Source organism: Pristiophorus japonicus, chromosome 5 (assembly GCF_044704955.1).
Source record: "Pristiophorus japonicus isolate sPriJap1 chromosome 5, sPriJap1.hap1, whole genome shotgun sequence".
NCBI lineage: Eukaryota > Metazoa > Chordata > Chondrichthyes > Pristiophoridae > Pristiophorus > Pristiophorus japonicus.
Window position 1 is genome coordinate 33,566,916 of NC_091981.1, and position 17,994 is coordinate 33,584,909.

General features: G+C 43.5%; 1 protein-coding gene across 2 annotated transcripts in view; it reads right to left on the minus strand.

Moving 5' to 3' along the window:
- slc9a3.1 (solute carrier family 9 member A3, tandem duplicate 1) overlaps positions 1-17,994 on the minus strand; it is a 152,070-nt gene that overhangs the window by 84,426 nt on the left and 49,650 nt on the right. The gene's annotated exons all lie outside the window — the stretch shown is intronic.

Genomic DNA, 17,994 nt, shown 5'->3' on the forward strand with positions numbered 1-17,994 from the left:
CCCGCCCTCCTGTATGGATCCGAGGCATGGACGATGTATAGAAGGCACCTCAAGTCGCTGGAGATCTATCACCAACGATGTCTCCGCAAGATCCTGCAAATCCTCTGGGAGGATAGGCGCACCAACATCAGTGTCCTCGACCAGACTAACATCCACAGTATTGAAGCACTGGCCACACTCGATCAGCTTCGCTGGGCAGGCCACATAGTTCGCATGGCAGATACGAGACTCCCGAAGCAAATGCTTTATGCGGAGCTCCTTCATGGTAAACGAGCCAAAGGGGGACAGCGGAAACGTTATAAGGACACCCTCAAAGCCTCCCTGCTAAAGTGCGACATCACCACTAACACCTGGGAGACCCTGGCCGAAGATCGCCCGAGGGGGAGAAAGTGCATCTGGGAGGGCGTTGAGCTCTTCGAATCTCAACGCAAAGAACGTGAAGAGGCCAAGCGCAGGCAGCAGAAGGAGCGTGTGGCAAACCAGCCCCACCGATCCCTTCCCTCGACGAATGTCTGTCTCACCCGTGACAGGCTCTTGTATCGGACTGTTCAGCCATCAAAGAACTCACTTTGGGAGTGGAAGCAAGACTTCCTCGATTCCAAGGGACTGCCTATGATGATGGAACTTTTTTGCATCCATCCATGAGGAAAAACAGGGCCTTACTTTCATGTCTCATTCGCTAGTCTACAAACAAAGAGCCTAACTGCAAGACCACCTACCTCCCACGCCACCAAACTTGGCCAAATCAGACCAGCAACAAACCTCCAATTTTCGGTGACACTATAACTGTCAGCCTTGGCTCAGTGGTAGCATTCTCGCCAGAGTCAGAATGTTGCGAGTTTAACCCCCACTCCAGAGACTTGATTATCCAAGTTAAGACAATTCAGCGCAGTACTGAGAGGGAATGCTGCACTATTGGAGGGGTCGTGTTTCAGATGAGTCGTCTATCCACTCAGGTGGACCCAAAAGATCCAATAGTCCGTTGTCAATGAATGGGCTACTTGTGGAGGCACGACAGGTACCAGCAATGTTAATGAGGCTTGAGGCCCAATTTCTGGCAGGCCTCCTGGTTGGAGAGGTTGCGGGGGGGGCTGGTGCATGGCATGCACTGTGCAAACTTTAGGGCCAAAATTGCCCATTTTCTATAAGCAGCGGCTACGGGTCAGTGCAGAGTGTCCCTGTGGAGGGGCTGCCATTTTTTTAAATTGTCCTTCCTCAGGTTTGGAGCAGTGTAGGGGACCGCTGTGCCAGTTTTCCCGCCGCGGCGTGCATGCGCTGATCCCTTACCGACCGGTGGCGAACCCTTCCCAAAATTGCCCCGCAGGAAATTGCCCCTTTCCCAGAATTGCCCCATAGGAGCGCGCCACCGCCAGTCGGTGCCCCCGACAACTTTTGCTGTCGGTATCCTATCTGTGGCTTGGTGGCGTGGCCACCCTTAAAGGGGAGGTGGCGCTGCCAGCGTGCCATGTTATTTTTTTTTGGTCGGCCGACTGCCAGGTCGGGCCAACAATGATGTCTGTGGGTTCGGCCGGGCCAACAACTGGCAGCCGCCCAGCCGAAACCCTCCCTGGTGGCTCAGTGTTTGCCACTCAAGTGGCTGCAGAGTTCGCAGCGCCCCTCCCCTGATGCAGTGAGACGTTGTGATGCATCAGCACGATGATGTCATCAGCGCGGCGCTGATGACTTCGAGTGTTGGCTACTCCGAACCATCCCGTTAATGATGGCCATTCCGCCCCACCCCCACTTCCGCCCTGATAATGAGGCCACTTCCGCCCCGCTCCAAAATAAAGCCAAAGTGCTGAATTACCCCGGTTTGGGTGCCCCATGCATTGGGGCGGCCGGAATACATCGAAAATGGTAGGTGCGACTCATTTTGGGCGGTGGGCAATTTCGGCCCCAAATGAGCCTTAAGGGAATTTCTACTCTATAGTCTTGAATTAGAGCATGAAGTTAGAAGACATTGAAACAAGTGCACTTACACAGTTTGCCAACCAGTTTCCCCTAATTTTCCCTTCCTTTCCTATATAATTACAACTGTATTATCTTTGCATCAAGTGATTGCCAAGATGGTAGAAGGCAAAGTAGAGGGACCTCGGTCTTCCTTTGTCTAACAATGTTGCTCCTCAAAAAATAGCACCAGTTATATCCGGGAAGCAAACTGAAGTGAGATATATACTTCAAGAGAACATTCTACTGCTGGTGCTTTGGAGTATGTATATATCGAATGCTCACAGCTGTGCACCATCCCTCAGATCTTTAACTGCCAAAAGCATGCTTGGGATTGTTTCTGTCCAGTTCTCCTCAGTAATTGATAATGGGGTGGTGTTGGGGCGATGCGTGAAATATTTTAAACCAGAAGTTGAACAGTATGGTTTAGTATATAGCAAGTTTTCCTTGATATCGAGGGACTGCCTATGATGATGAGTTAGTATATAAATGTTTATACAGTAAAGTGCCGCAAAACAAATCTTCAAAGGCAAAAACTTCTTTTGTCCAATACAGTCCCACCTTCCACCAACATCGCAGTATTTAAACATCATGGCAATGTTGTGATGAAGCACAATGTGATGAAATGAAAAGGAGGATTAATTTCTTCAGGTGATTTTTAAGCCTCCATTCATCAAACAAACAAACGTGTCACAAAGACAGGGGAAGCACAATACATAGTCCGACCAAACGTACACCAATTCTACTGCGGTTCTCTTTCAAATCAAAGTAAGGTACGTACTTCAGTTGACAGGAAGGAACAGCAAACATTATCTTTCAAATACTGCTTGACAGTTAAGCTTACGGTAAGGGGTGGCAGTGCTGGGGAATTTGAAAATGAAACACATTTTCCTTTTAACACCAAGGGACACAGTTAGGCAACACTCAGTGCAATACACAGGATTGAGATACAGCTCAGAGCCCCAATGATGAGCTAATCCCCTAAATTCTGAAGAAACACTCCACTGTTCTACTATGAAAATTTAAACTTAACAAAATCAACTTACATTGCTCTCTGCACAATCTAATGGCATCACACAAAGCAAATATAGATTAACTGGCTAGTCATCCCTTTACTGTTGCTGGGATCTTGTGTGTACAATTTGGCTACTGCATTGGCCTACATAACAGTCATTCCATTTCAAAAGGAGATATAAAATACGAAGAAAGTCTTGTCTTTTTGTTTGATCAACACAGATTGCAGTGCGATATGCTGGAAGTTTATTGAAATTATGAAAGGATGGAACAAGGCAGATAGAATCAGACTGTTATCAAGTGATTTGAGGGGGGGCGGTGATAATAAGGGGCTATAGATACAAGATTAAATGAAAGAGATTTAGAACAGAGGAAAGGAGAAACTTCTGTTCATAGATAGTTGGGTGGCTGTGAAATTCACTTCCAGGATTAGTGATTGAGGCATAAACTTGGTCAACATTAGAGACGAGATTGATGGATGGATGCATGTATGCAGGAAAATGGGATGAAAGTGGGTAAATGTTTCTGTTTCTAACTTCTGTCTATGTATTTATCTGTATGTAATTAATTTCTTGTGAGGCAGACGTGCTCCAGAGACTTGAGCTCAAATTCTAAGCTGAACTGAGGGAGTACAGCACTGTCAGAGGTGCCTTCTTTCAGATGAGACATTAAATCGAGGTCCCGTCTTCCCTCTCAGGTAGGCGTAAAAGTCCCATGGCATTATTCCAAGAAGAGCAATGGAATTCTTCCCAGGTGCCCTGGCCAATATTTATCCCTCAACCAACATCACTAAAACAGATTAGCTGGCCGTTATCACATTGCTGTTTGTAGGAGCTTGCTGTGTGCACACTGACTGCCAGATTTCCTACCTTACAACAGTGACTGCACTTCAAAAAGTACTTCATTGGCTGTAAAGTGCTTTGGGACATCCCAATGTCGTGAAAACAATTATATAAATACAAGTATTTCTTTTTATGGTGCATACCCATTTAAAAAATGTTATTTACAAGCTTGTGTTCACTTCTTGGAAGTTTTAAACATCCATCACTGGTCAAAAAGAACATCCAATGACCCTTGCTCTCTACCAGAGTTCTATAACAAATGCTACAGCGACTGATCAGTGCCAGTGGGAACTCTCGCAACGTTTATTTTCTGCTTTTTCACCTTTCCCCCCGCAAAAAAAACCACTTGATCTTTAACACGTCCTATCTGCTGCATTTCCAGTACTTTTGCAATCTACAAGTTTTATTTTCCATCTAAAATGGAATATTTGCTGAATTTTATTGAAACCTCAAAGATGTACTTTGCACATTCCAGTTCACAGATTAAAAATGCCCAGCCCCACTGAAATTCTAGTACAGCCAAATAATTACTGCGGGGTGGGGCTGGAGCAATTTAATTTAAATTGCCTAAAAAAGAGAATTGTGGATTTGAATTGCATTTTTTGACCAATGTACCATTCCTAGAATCCAAGGGTAGCGTCATTTGAATAGGAGTGGCACTGATAGGAGAGGCAGGTTGATCCAAACTGATATTTTGTTGGCAAATGCAGAGAAGCAGACGCCTAAAGAGTCAAATATTTTAACATTGTCTGGTCTGAAAAGTTAACAGGAGATGGGCAATATATAACTACATGGTGCAAACTTAGCCATACACAATTATACAGCACAGAAGGCAGCCATTCGGCCCATCGTGCTGTACTGGCTCTTATAAATCTCACTCCCCTCCCCACTTTCTCCTTTTCAAGTATATATCCAATTCCTTTTTGAAAGTTACTATTAAAGCTGCTTCAATCACCTTTTTAGGCAGTGCATTCCAGATCATAATTCAGTAACAACAACATGCAGAGCACAATGAGTAGGGTGAGCATGCCTAATTTTTTGGAAAGGTATGATCATTTTTTTTGGTGTAAGTAAGTAACAAGAAAAAAAGGATAAATATATAATTTTACACCAGACCTTCAGAAGTTTGCTCTGATAAAATCCGGCAACTCAAGGTCTGTCTACCTCATTAAAAAAAAATTCGTAGGATGCACAAGGCAACATATATTTTTTTTAAAATCAAACTTACGTTAGAGAAGCTGGTTGAATGGGAGCGATGACAATCAGATAAGTGTAATGACGTCCTCAGATGCACAAAGGTTATGGGAATGAGTGGGACTACATTTTTTTAAAATATTCATTCTCAGGATACAGGCATCGCTATCAAGACTGGCATTTATTGCCATCATTAGTTGCACGAAAGAAAGTGTTGGTGGGCCTTTTCCTTGAATCGCTGCAGTCCATGTGGTGAAAGGACTCCCAGTGCTGTTTATTTGGGGACATCCAGGATTTTGAACCAACTTGGAGGAAACTTGGAACTGTTCACATGCACCTTCTGTTCTCCTCTCTCTCTCTAGGTGGTGGAGGTTGCGGGTTTGGGAGGTGTTGGCAGGACAACAGATTTGATTGTGGTGGCCTCCAACACCGGTATCTAGGCTCACACATCATATAGAACCATCACTCAGCAAAGGCAGCCCATGATTCCAGGAGGGAAAGAAAAGGGGTAACATGGAAGAAAAGGGGAGGTAATTTACAATAAACTTCGGGGGAGAAATTGGGAGTGTTTGCGCCTCAGACTATTCGCCTGCGAGTAGCGCCGCTTACGACTCCCGCTAAATTCCACAGGAGTTTAGCGGCGATGGTAGTAGTGCCCCGCTCCGTCAGCGATGACAACGTCATCACCTTGTGCAGCAGAGCAAAGGTTGGCATCACATCTGAAGCTTCACCGGACGATGCCAGCAACTGCTTCCAGGGCGTGTACATGATGGCCGGCCGCTCGTGGGGCACCAGGTAAAGGGGAAGTGGCGTGCGCATGAATGGAAAAAAAAAATAGCCGACTTACTTGCCGCGCCCCGTTGCCTCCTTGAACATGGGGTCCGTGCCGCGATCTGGCAGCCCGACACTCCGCTTGAGTGCCGGGCTGATGGCACGGGGTGGTGTTCTTCGGCGGTCGAGGTAGGGCCCCACAGTGTCTGCAGCTTGGCCCTCCCCTTTAATGAAGGGGAAGGCCGCTCCTACGCAGCAGCACTATGCAGCCCAGTGTGTAGCGCTGCGCTCCTCCCCCTTGGTGCCCCAGATAGGAACTGCAGTGCATTTCTTTGCGCTCCACTTCCTCTCGGGGGCGGTAACCCCAATTTCGCGAGCGGAGCAGGACTTCTGTGCCTGGTGCTGGAACTCCCACCTCACAGATGTTACCGCCCCCAAACAGGGCGCTACGCAATTTACCAACCAAAATTTTACCGGTGGCCTTATTGGAATACAAAGACACTACACTCCCATCATTCAAGTGGAAGACTGATATCACAGCAGTTGAGTCACATGCACGAAGATTGATATTTTCAATGATATCAGACAGCTCTTAACGACTCCACATTTCTGCCTGGTACTATAAATCCAGCATGCCTTGAATATCTTACAGAAGGTTAATAAATAAAGATACACAATACCAGAAAAAGGAGAAAACCCCATTTATCTGTGCTTTTTTCCCCAATTATTTTGTTCCAACCTGCACAATATAAAAACTTTCACTCTCCTAGTTTATGTAGTTATCTGAACCCATGTGATAACTTATCAATAACATGCCTGGTATCTACAACTCTCCATGCATTATATCAATATGAAACATGCACTGATATGGAGTGGTCAAGTATAATTGCTATTTAGTATTTTAAATTTGTCACAAGGGAAACTCTACATTTTAGCCAATTTTCTTGTCCGACACAGCACATTAGTTCTTGGTTAGATATCCTATCCATCAAAAGTTACAAGATGGAGGAGTTTGGAGATTACAAAGAGCAAAGGATACAGTTCCTAAACCTGATACACTCCACTCCACATATTTTACTCTTTGGAAAGAGTTAAGTTAAATATAACTAGGCCACAAGAATGCATTAATTGATCGCCACAATTTACAAAGCTAGCATGACTAAGGAGTGACTTCTTTCTGTTGTGAAACAATGGTAACTTGCACTTGGACACCTCCAATTATATTCTGTAAACATTTCAATCAGAAATTCTAATACCTGTATCTTGATTTTTATCTAAAACATTCTTTGTGCTGCACTAAAATGCTAAACCCTCCCCCAACCAATGGATCAAAGCATAGTTATGTAGCCCTACTACGTCCTGTTGAGAGTGGTGGTAGACAATCAAGCTACGAATGGGAGGTGGAAGTTCCCTGATTATTCACATCCTCATCTGTGGTGGGGCCCACCATGTGACTAAGAGGCAATGCTCAGTGATTGCAAGCCTGCTCAACCAAAGTGCTGAGTAAACCATCCTATTCTCCTTCAGAGGACTCCCGCCAAATCAGATGTTAAGGTCCATCCAATTTGGTGCATTCCACATGTCATTGTAAGTGGCTCGGTGCACTGGACATAGAGAAGGCTATGTGCCCCAACAAGGTTGAAGCTGTAGCGCTGAAGACCTGGATCAATATCCTGGAACTCCCTATCCAACACCATTGCAAGAGCACCACCTTAGAACGTATTTTCATGTGGAAGCAAGTCATCCTCTACTCCGGGGGACTGCCCAAGAAGAAGAGGGGAGCACCACCATCATGAGGACTGCAGCAGTTCAAGAAGACCCATCCACTTTCTCAAGGGCAACTAGGGATGGGCGACACCTGCTGCCTTGCCAGAGAATAAAGAAAGATGGAAAAACAATTCTGCATTGTGCAAAATGAATCAACCCTCCAAATCTGTAGACTCAGGTGCCAAGAATTATGCCAAGCATTTCAAAATAGAGACTGTCCCATTAAATGCCACATTGTTGATACCATCTAGAGTCTGGGCTTTACCCCACGCAGTTGGCCTGGTGCAATGACCCTTTGTGTAGTAACCCCTCCCTCCCCTTTCCATCTACAGGATTTTAACAGCCATAAGAAAATGCAACTATTAATATAGATGCTAAGTAAATAACGGAATCCAACCAAATATTTACCTATAAGCTGATGACAAATTATCAAACTTTTTTTCAAGTCATACTACTTTAGCTGAATGGTGGAAGTTGTCAAGTTAAGTTTTGTTCTAAGTTACAGTTTTAACATTGGGAGCATTATTTTACAACAGACTATGAATAAAATTGCTTGTTAGTGGTTTTAAGTGTATAATCTAGACTTTAAACAACTAAAGATTAGAAGACTTGCAGCACAATTCATTAAATAAACAACATGGTTCCCGATTTAAACCCAATCTATATTTAAATAGGTCGAGGGCACAAAACCACTGACATATCGTGTCAAAATGTCACATGAATAAGACAGAAAATGCAAAACACCTCTCCCCAAATCCGCTGCAGCTCATCTTAGAGGCCCCTCCGACTACTGCTCCTGGTCCCTTGTAGATCATTTGTATTTACAATGTTGACATCTCCACATGGACAAAACAGCAGCTATTCAAAGGTTGGATTTGCATAGTGCAAAGGGGTTTATCTACATCATGCTGTCATAAATTCGATGTTTTGTAATACAGGTCATCAGCAACACCGTGGTTTTAAAAGTCTCATCCTAGTGTTGAAATCCTGCCATGGCCTTACCCCTCCCCATCCTTGGAACTTCCTCCAGCCCTCTGAGATCTCTGCACTCTTCCAATTTTCATCGCTGCACCATTGGCAGCCAAGCCTTCAGCTCCCTAGGCCGAAGCTCTGAAATTCCCTCCTTAAATCTCTGCACCTCTCTCTCCTCCTTTAAGTTGCTTTACTTTGACCAAGCTTTATGTCACCTGTCCTACTATCTCCTTATGTGGCTCAGTTCAAATTTGGTCTGATAACTCTTCTGAGAAGCACCTTGACATATTTTTACTATGTTAAAGGTGCTATATAAATATAAGTTGTTGTGATTGATACAGAAAGTGCAAACCATTAGCATATGACCAAGGAAGATAGGTAATGAACAATACATTTGCCGTTTTAAACAGATGTATTCCTTTTGTTGACTGCACAACCCCCAAACCTACCCTATACACAGTGCAGAAATATTTGAATAAGCACTGGTTGAAAAATCTCTCTGGATTCTCCACTACTGGCATCTCTTAGTTTGGGAAACAGAAACATGTCCTCCCACTTACAGTGTCAGCTGTGGAAGGTTGTGGGTTCAAGTCCCATTCGAACACAAAAATCTAGGTTGATACTCCAGTGCAGTACTGAGGGAGTGCTGCATTGTCAGAGGTACCGTCTTTTGGATGAGATGTTAAATCGAGGCCCCATCTACCCTCTCAGATGACATAATAAAGACCGTGGCACTATTTCGAAGAGGAGCAGGGGAGTTCTCCTTGTCAATATTTATCCCACAGAGCCGTTATCTGTTCATGATCACATTGCAGTTTGTGGGAGCTTCCTGTGCAAATTGGCTGCCACGTTTCCTAATTACAAATGACAGCACTTCATTGGCTGTAATGCACTTTGGAATATCCAGTGATCATAAAAGGCATTATAAAAGAAAAGTTTTTCTTTTTTCTTTCATTAGTGTATATTTTTTTTTAATCCAAGATGTGGAAAAAGCATTTGCATCACTGACGTTTGTTTCCAGTGTGACCCAAATCTCGCAATATAGCATCCAGCCGCCTTATGAACATTAAAAGTCTTTTGTCTCTATTGTCCCATCCAGATTATTTGGTGCCATTTATCTCCGATACCATTTAACATATTGTTATAGCCCTCAGGAAAGGTTCACAGGAACATAGGAACAGGAGTCGGCCATTCAATCCCAGTTCAGCCACTCAATTAGATCATGAATGATCTGTATCTCCATCTACCCACCTTGGTCCTGTAACCCTTGCCGAACAGAAATCTATCACTCAGTTTTAAAATGTTCAATTCATCTTGCCTCACCAGCTTTTTGAAGAGAGTGTTTTAAATTTCCACTACCCTGTGTGTGGAAAGAGTGTTTCCTGATATCAGCCCAGAATGGCCTGGCTCTAATTTTAGGGTTCTTCCCCTTGTTCTGGATTCCCCCGCCAGAGGAAAATGCTTCTCTCCATCTACCCTTTCAACTCCTTTAAGCATCTTAAGCATCTCAATTAGATCACCCCTTAAACTTTTATACACAAGGGAATACCAGCCTAATCTATGCAACCGGTCCTCATTAACCATCCCGTTAACAGCTTCCTTTCTGAAATGTAGATCGTGGCCTTCACCAATCTTTCCTCACATTTCACCCACGTCATGCCTGAACTCCATTATAGTTTGATAACACGAGGTATTGTATACACCAATTACTGCAATTCATTTTTAATGGGGCACTTACCCTTTTAAGAACCTGGTGAGAAACAATACACTGGAGCATAATCTGTGAGCTCATCTTACAAACATATATATATAAAAAAAGAATTAAGTAAATATTTGGAGGGTACAGGAGGTATTGGAATTCGAGTAGAGAAGCTAATCAGGCTGAAAAATTGCACAGCAGACGCAAAGAAGCGGGGGGGGGGGGTGGAATGGTGTCCTCGTGTGCTGAAAATACTGTAATTCTCTTTCTTGTTTAAATTTTTATAGTTCAGTTAGTCCTGTCGCTCTTCTCTGCACCCTCTCCAATGGCCATGTGCTTTTTTGGTTATGAGCCTTGAGCACAAAAAAAATCTAGGCCGACATGCCAGTGCAGTACTGAGAGAATGCAGCACAGTCAGAGCTGCCATCTTTCAGATGGTGGACGTAAAAGATCCCATGGCAGTATGTTGACAAAGAGTACGGAGTTACCCCCGGTGTCCTAGCCAATATTGGTCTCTCAATCAACATCACTAATACAGATTATCTGGTCATTATTACATTGCTGCTTGTGGGAGCATTCTGTATGCAAATTGCCTGCCGCATTTCCTATATCGCAACAGTGATTACACTCCAAAAGTACTTCATTGCCTGTAAAGTGCCAGTGGCCCTGAAGGCACTATATAAATGCAAGTCTTTCTTTTGATGACCAGAATTGAACATACTTCAAATGTGGCATAATCTCTTAAAAACATAACTCTAATTGTTAAGTATCCCAGCATTCTGCAGTAGGTTTCTGACACATGGATCTCCCCAGCTAGTAACAACCCGCGACATGGAAGATATCACGTGAAGTCATATAGGGCCCTCTCCTACATACTCAAGGTTGGGAAACCCCTTTATTAAAAAAGCATATTAAAGCACTAAGTCATCCAGGCAGGTTTGCAGCCAGTGATTAGAGACCTGTACATCAGAAACCAGCTGTGCTGCCACAGATCTCGGATTATATGAAAGCAATGTTGCTATCAGTAGCAAACTTGACAAGTTTACATTTGGTTTCAATATGCAGGTCATTAGTGTAGATTAGAATCAACAAGGGTTCAAGGATCACGCCCTGTAGGATTCCATCTAATTTTTCCCCTTTCCTCTTCTCCCTTCCCAACAAGTCATCGTCACTCAAAAGCTCTCCTCTCCAATCTTCTTTTAAATAAACGTCTTATCCAATTCCATGTTCTGCCATTGATTTTGTTTGGTAAATGCTAAAAGATCGATCCTTGTTTATATATTTGATATAAAAGGGGAAACAATGTAAATCATTTAGAGTCAAAAAAGACGATGAATTAGTTGTTTGCCTTGCACTTGTACAGGTACTTAAATCAATACTCGGGTACATTAATGATTGACTAATGAGCAATTGGCTATTCTGCTCTCATCAATTGTTTCCCAATAATTCAGAGAATACATTTTTTAACAAAACAAACTCAATGAGGCATTTATGAATATTGATCACCAAGGAACTTACAATTGTGAATGCCTAATTATCAAGTCTATCATTAAGTCGCTAAGTATTAGTATTGTTTACTCTTCTACTTTCATTGCTATGGACATATAAAGCACTCAGCTGCAGTTACCCTAAGCAATGTTAGCAAAGTGATGGCTTGGGTTGCTGCTACTAATGAGAAAGGAGAAAGGAAGGATGAACTTGCATTTCTCTAAATTACAACCAGTGATTACATTTCAACAGTACTTCATCGGCTGTAAAGTGCGTTAGGATGTCCCGAGGTCGTGAAAGGAGTTATAGAAATGCAAGTTCTTTGTTTCTTTTTTGCATTTAGATAGTGCCTTTCATGACCACAGGACCTCCCAAAGCACCATACAACCAATGAAATACTTTTGAACTGTTGGAATGTAGGAAATGCGGCAGCCAATTTGCTCGCAGCAAAATCTCTCAAAGTGTAATGAGTTAGTGACCAGATAATCGGTTTTAGCGAGGGATAAACATTGGCTTTGAGAACAGGAAGACTCCCCTGCTCTTCAAATACTGCCATGGGATCGTTTGCATCCACCAGAGAGGGAAGACTTTGGTTTAACTTTTCATGCAAAAGATGGCACCTCCAACAGTGCAGCACTCCCTCAGTACAGTCTATGGAGTAGGGCTTGAACCTACAACCTTCTGACTCTCAGGCGAGAGTACTACCAACTGAGCCAACATCTGATTGCAAGTGAGCGACAGCCGGCTGGGTTTTTTCATCTGCAATCAATGACAATGCCCTCCACAGTCAAAATCATCACCATCATCATAGGAAGTCCCTCGGAATCAAGGAAGACTTGCTTCCACTCTTAAAATGAGTCCTTAAGTGGCTGAACAATCCAATATGAGAGCCACAGTCCCTGTCACAGATGGGACAGATAATCGTTAAGGGTAAGGGAGGGTGGGACAGGTTTGCCACACCCTCTCTCCACTACCTGCGCTTGATTTCTACATGCTCTCAGCAATGAGACTCAAGGTGCTCAGCGCCCTCCTGGATGCACTTCCTCCACTTAGGGCGGTCTTTGGCCAGGGACTCACAGGTGTCGGTGGGGATATTACAAGGACAAAGCCTCCCTGATAAAGTGTAACGATTCCTCTGCCCACCTTTGGCTCGTTTGCCGTGAAGGAGTTCCGAGTAGAGCGCTTGCATTGGGAGTCTCGTGTCTGGCATTCGGACAATGTGGCCTGCCCAGCGGAGCTGATCAAGTGTGGTCAGTGCTTCAATGCTGGGTTGGAAAGACTGGATGTGGGGAGGATGTTTTCCCTGGCTGGAAAGTCTAGAACAAGGGGTCACAGTCTCAGGCTATGGAGTAGGAAATTTAGGACCGAGATGAGGAGACATTTTTTCACTCAGAGGGTGGTGAACCTGTGGAATTCTCTACCACAGAAGGCTGTGGAGGCCAAGTCACTGAATATATTTAAGAGGGAGATAGATAGATTTCGAGAAACAAAAGGCATCAAGGGGTATGGGGAAAAAGCGGGAATATGGTGCTGAGATAGAGGATCAGCCATGATCATAGTGAATAGAGGTGCAGACTCGAAGGGCCGAATAACCTACTACTGCTCCTATTTTCTTTGTTGCCACGTTTCTATGTTGGCCTGGTCAAGGACACTAATGTTGGTGCGTCTGTCCTCCCAGGGGATTTGTAGGTTCATGCGGAGACATCGTTGGTGGTATTTCTTCAGTGACTTGAGGTGTCTATTGTACATGGTCCATGTTTCTGAGCCATACAGGAGGGCGGGTATTACAACAAAATAGGCTTGCTAGCACTTACTGCTGATACTTGGACATGAAGAATGGCTACCAGAAGATTGTGAATACCCACAAAACTGTACAAATGTCTGTGCTTTCTTGTGAGGAGAGATGGGAGAAAGTAAGGAACCCAATAAAAATTGCATTCAGCCATCAAGTCTTTACCAACCATTCAGGAATTCAACCTTAATGCCTTACATCTTCAGCCAATCACATTGTAGAAGTCATCCATTGTATTGTACCATGTTTGTGTCATGAAATAAACAACCTTGCCTGAAACAAAATACAATGTCTACTTAGTGTCAGCATACAAGACATATGCACACAAGTACATCTTGACTTTCTTCTGAAGTTCGTACAAACAAAACATTTTGGATCAGTGAAGTTCCCTTCCCTTATGTATCGAGTGAAGAAACCGACAATTTAAATATTTAATGCTCCCTTTTCTACAACTCCAAAAAAACAAAGGAATAGGAAACATGCAAGTTTAGAAGGCACTCTGTACCTGGTTACAGAAGCAATTGCCCAGAGACTCCCTAAAGGGCTCATATAGTAAAGTCAGTATGTAAGTGAGCCGTAGTGAGCCGTAGACAAGGATCACGTTCCACTCCACACTGAGTTAGCTGATCTTAGCCAAGAAGGAAGTAAGTATGCTGCAAATCAGCTTCAGCACCACTTTTGGAGGGTCATGGGAAAGAGCTTAGTTCGTTCCCTGCCCCCACCCCAGTGACTTTCGCTGGAAGTACGCACATGTGGACATCAAGGGAGAAAGATCCATTCACCAACCGGCATCACAAGATGAAGAGCGATGGCTTGACAAACAGACAGAGGGACATCAGCACTCGTGGAAGCAAACATAGAATGTCTTCGGGGAAAGAGGAGAAAAATGGTGGTTTTGGAGAGGGGGGGTACAGTGGGTGAGAGAAAACTAAAGAGGAAATTGCAGCTAGGAAAAATTTTTATCTCGGGAAAATATTTACCTCATAATTTAGAACACAACTTTAGTCCAGCCTTTAAAATACTGGTTCTTCTTTATTCATTAAATGATCACTCTCTCTGAAAACAATTTGGGAAACCTTTATCCCCTCCCAGATAAGAAAGTTCCAAGTTTGCATTGGGTGAGACAAATTAGCCACGGTGGCTATAGAACCATTAAAACTGGCCTCATTTTTTCCCAGCTTAGTAAGTTTGGTCAGGCCTTGGCTCTCGATTTTGATTGGGATCCAGCGACTCCTGCCAGAAAATTTCCTAAATGTGACCAGGGTTTGGTCATGGCTGCAATGCCCTCTTCCTTCTTTCTACCCACCCCACAGTGGGAGCAATAGCCTGCTGACACTCCCTCTCCAGACTCATAGATAAAGGACCACTGAATGGCGGCAGAGTGCCCATGGAATCAAACCCCATCTTTTGGGAAGAGAGCAAACAGGAATGTGTCAAAGACATGATCTTTGTGGTGATATACTGCTCCATCTCCCCAAAACAAAACATTTGCCAAGCATATCTTTGGGAAGTCATTGCCCCTTTCATCCTGTCCAGCAATGCTGAAAGCAAGAACAAGCTGCCGGTTCTTGGATATTAACAGGGCAATTTGAAAACGAAACTAAATAATTAAGGTATTTTTAAAGCTCAAGTCGAAAATCATAATTATAACACTCCAATTTTTAAAATAAGGCAACAGGATGAATTCACTGCTTGGTAGCTCCGTACATGGCTCAGCTGGTAAAAGACAATGATTAGTTGATCCCTGCTGCCCAGAAATGGTCATGGTTCAATCCCTGTTCTTTCTTGAGTCAACTGTTCTCAGCATGGAGAAGCAATTCCTACAATTGGCCCCAGTATAAGAGATAAAAGGCAACCAGCACGACTGGAGCTGACCTATATTGGTCCAAAAATAGTTGTCAAAACAACAGTGAGGCTAATAGAGCTCACCATTATTGAAGTTCAATTGCCACAACATCATCAAGCGAGGGCAGTTGTGTGATTAACTGCAGAAAATCGAGAAGTTGCTGTCGGAGATGCAAAAAGCTAGTGGGGAAAAGAGCGGGAAAGTGAGACTAAGTGGATTGCTCTTTGAAAGAGCCGGCGCTGACTTGATAGGTCGATTGGCCTCCTTCGGTGTTGTACCATTCTATGATTCTATGAAAACAGCACCTTGCAGTCTGACTCCCCATTCAAATGCATTGAGCGGTGTGAAGTTGCTGTATTTACACTGTAGATACGAAGTAAACACGCTACAAAAAGTTAAGTCAAATAATTTCAAGTAGAAGTACATTTTTTAAAATGTGATGTTAAATACTGCCAGCCAACCTCTCTGCCACTGAAAATTAACTATTACAAGTGTGGTGTCTCATTCCTTCAGGTTTTAATTGTTGTCGGAGATTTTTTAAATTTAAATGGAACTTAATTTTTTTACTTTCTTTTCTTTCTCTCTCTCTCAAATTTTTCTTTCCCTTTATTTCTCTTTCTGATTTAACATTGAATTCAGTATTTTAACTTACACTTCATTGTTCAGTCTTTACACTGTTCATTTCACAATCTATCGATGTGATTGGTTAAGGAGACACACAGTTGTTTGCCTTATTCACTCAGATCTCAGATACCCTGTAGAAGGCGCTGTATCGTTTCCATCTCACACTTCCAGCAACTTGCATCATGGAGAATAAGTGGGCATGGGCAAATCTAACTAATGGTGGGCGCTGTTCATTGACAGGAAGTTTTGGGCCATTATATGCCTGGGCTATTGTTCACTGGAACAGTAAACTCCATTTAGTCTCATTGGTCTCATTCAATTCTTCGCCAAACATATATCACATCCATGCATACTTTCCTCTCAATTTAATCATTTTGTTTTGTTAAAACCAATCCTCCGAAATAAATCTTCAAAACTTGTGATTTCCCCAAGAAACCCATAATTTCCAGATCTCAAAAGTTAGACTTTGAACAAGTCAGAAAGCACAGGACATGGTTAATACATCGAGACATTTACCATGATGGGGAAACGTTTGATAGCTGCTCTAAAAATTGATAGCCTGTTACTGTCCCAAAATGCCCTTCTTAACCAGATTTATTATATCAGACCATCCATTTAATAGCACATGTAGTTACATTAAAAGTGCTCACTAGGTGTGAGTGGGAAGGGATGAAAGAGAGATTGTGCCAGGATCAGATTTAGTAGAGAGATCAGCCCATGATTGAAAAGTCTGCCCACAGCCACAATCTATACTCAACAAATGACAACTTGGGCAAGTTATGCAAACAGTCTTTGAGTCCATGAAACTCCTATTCTAGCAACAAGTATTTATATAGCGCCTTTAACATAGTAAAACATCCCAAGGCACTGTACAGGAGCATTACCAAACAAATTTGACACCGAGCCAGACAAAGATATATTAGGGCATGTGACCAAAAGGTAGGTTTTAAGGAGTGTCGTAAAGGAGGAGGGGGAGGTAGAGGGGAAAAGAGCTTTAGGGAGGAAATTCCAGGGCTTAGGGCCTTGGCAGCGGAAGGCACGACCGCCAATTAAAATCGTGGATGCTCAAGAGGCCAGAATTGGAGGAGTGCAGAGATCTGAGAGTTGTGGGGCTGGAGGACATTACTGAGATAGGGATGGATGAGGCCATGGAGGGATTTGAACATAAAGAATTTGTTTTAAACATGAGGCATTGCTTAATCAGGTGCTAATGTAGATCAACAAGCACAGGTTGATAGGTGAATGAGACTTGGTGCAAGTTAGGACACGGGCAACAGAGTTTTGGATAGGTTACGGATGAAACGTGGAAAGACAGCTAGGAATGAGCTGGAATAGTCAAGAGGAGGAGGCAACAAAGACACGGATGAGGGTTTCAGCAGCAGGTGACCTGAGGCAGAGGCAAAGTCGGGCGATGTTACAGAAATGGAAATAGGTGGTTTTAGTTATGGCGCAGATGTGGTCAGAAACTCATCTCAGGGTCAAATATGACAGCAAGGCTGTGACAGATTCAGCCTCAGACAGAAGCTAGGGAGAGAGATGGAGTCAGTGGCAAGGGAACGGAGTTTGTGGCAGGGATCGAAAAAAAATTACTTTGGTCTTCCCAAAGTTGGAGGAAATTTCTGCTCATCCAGTACTGGATGTCAGCAAAGCAGTCTGACAATCTAGAGTGGAGGGGTCGAGAGAGGTAGCGGTGAGGTAGAGCTGGGTGTTGCACGCGTACATGTGGAAACTGATGCTGTGTTTTCGGATGATGTCGCCGAGGGGCAGCATGAGAAATAGGAGGGGGCCAAGGATAGATCCTTGTGGGACCCCAGAGATAACAATTCGGGGGCGGAAAGAGAAACCATTGCAGGAGATTCTCTGGCTATGACGGGCAAGGGGTCAACTTCCTGGCAGGAGGAGGAGGTGATAAAGTCTTCCTGCACAGGTCTTTCAGATCATTTATCTGGTAAGTTTAACAAAGCATATTAAAAAAAATCAATTAAAAAATGACTGACCGGATATATAGCTGCACAGACCTGCATGATACAGAGAAACA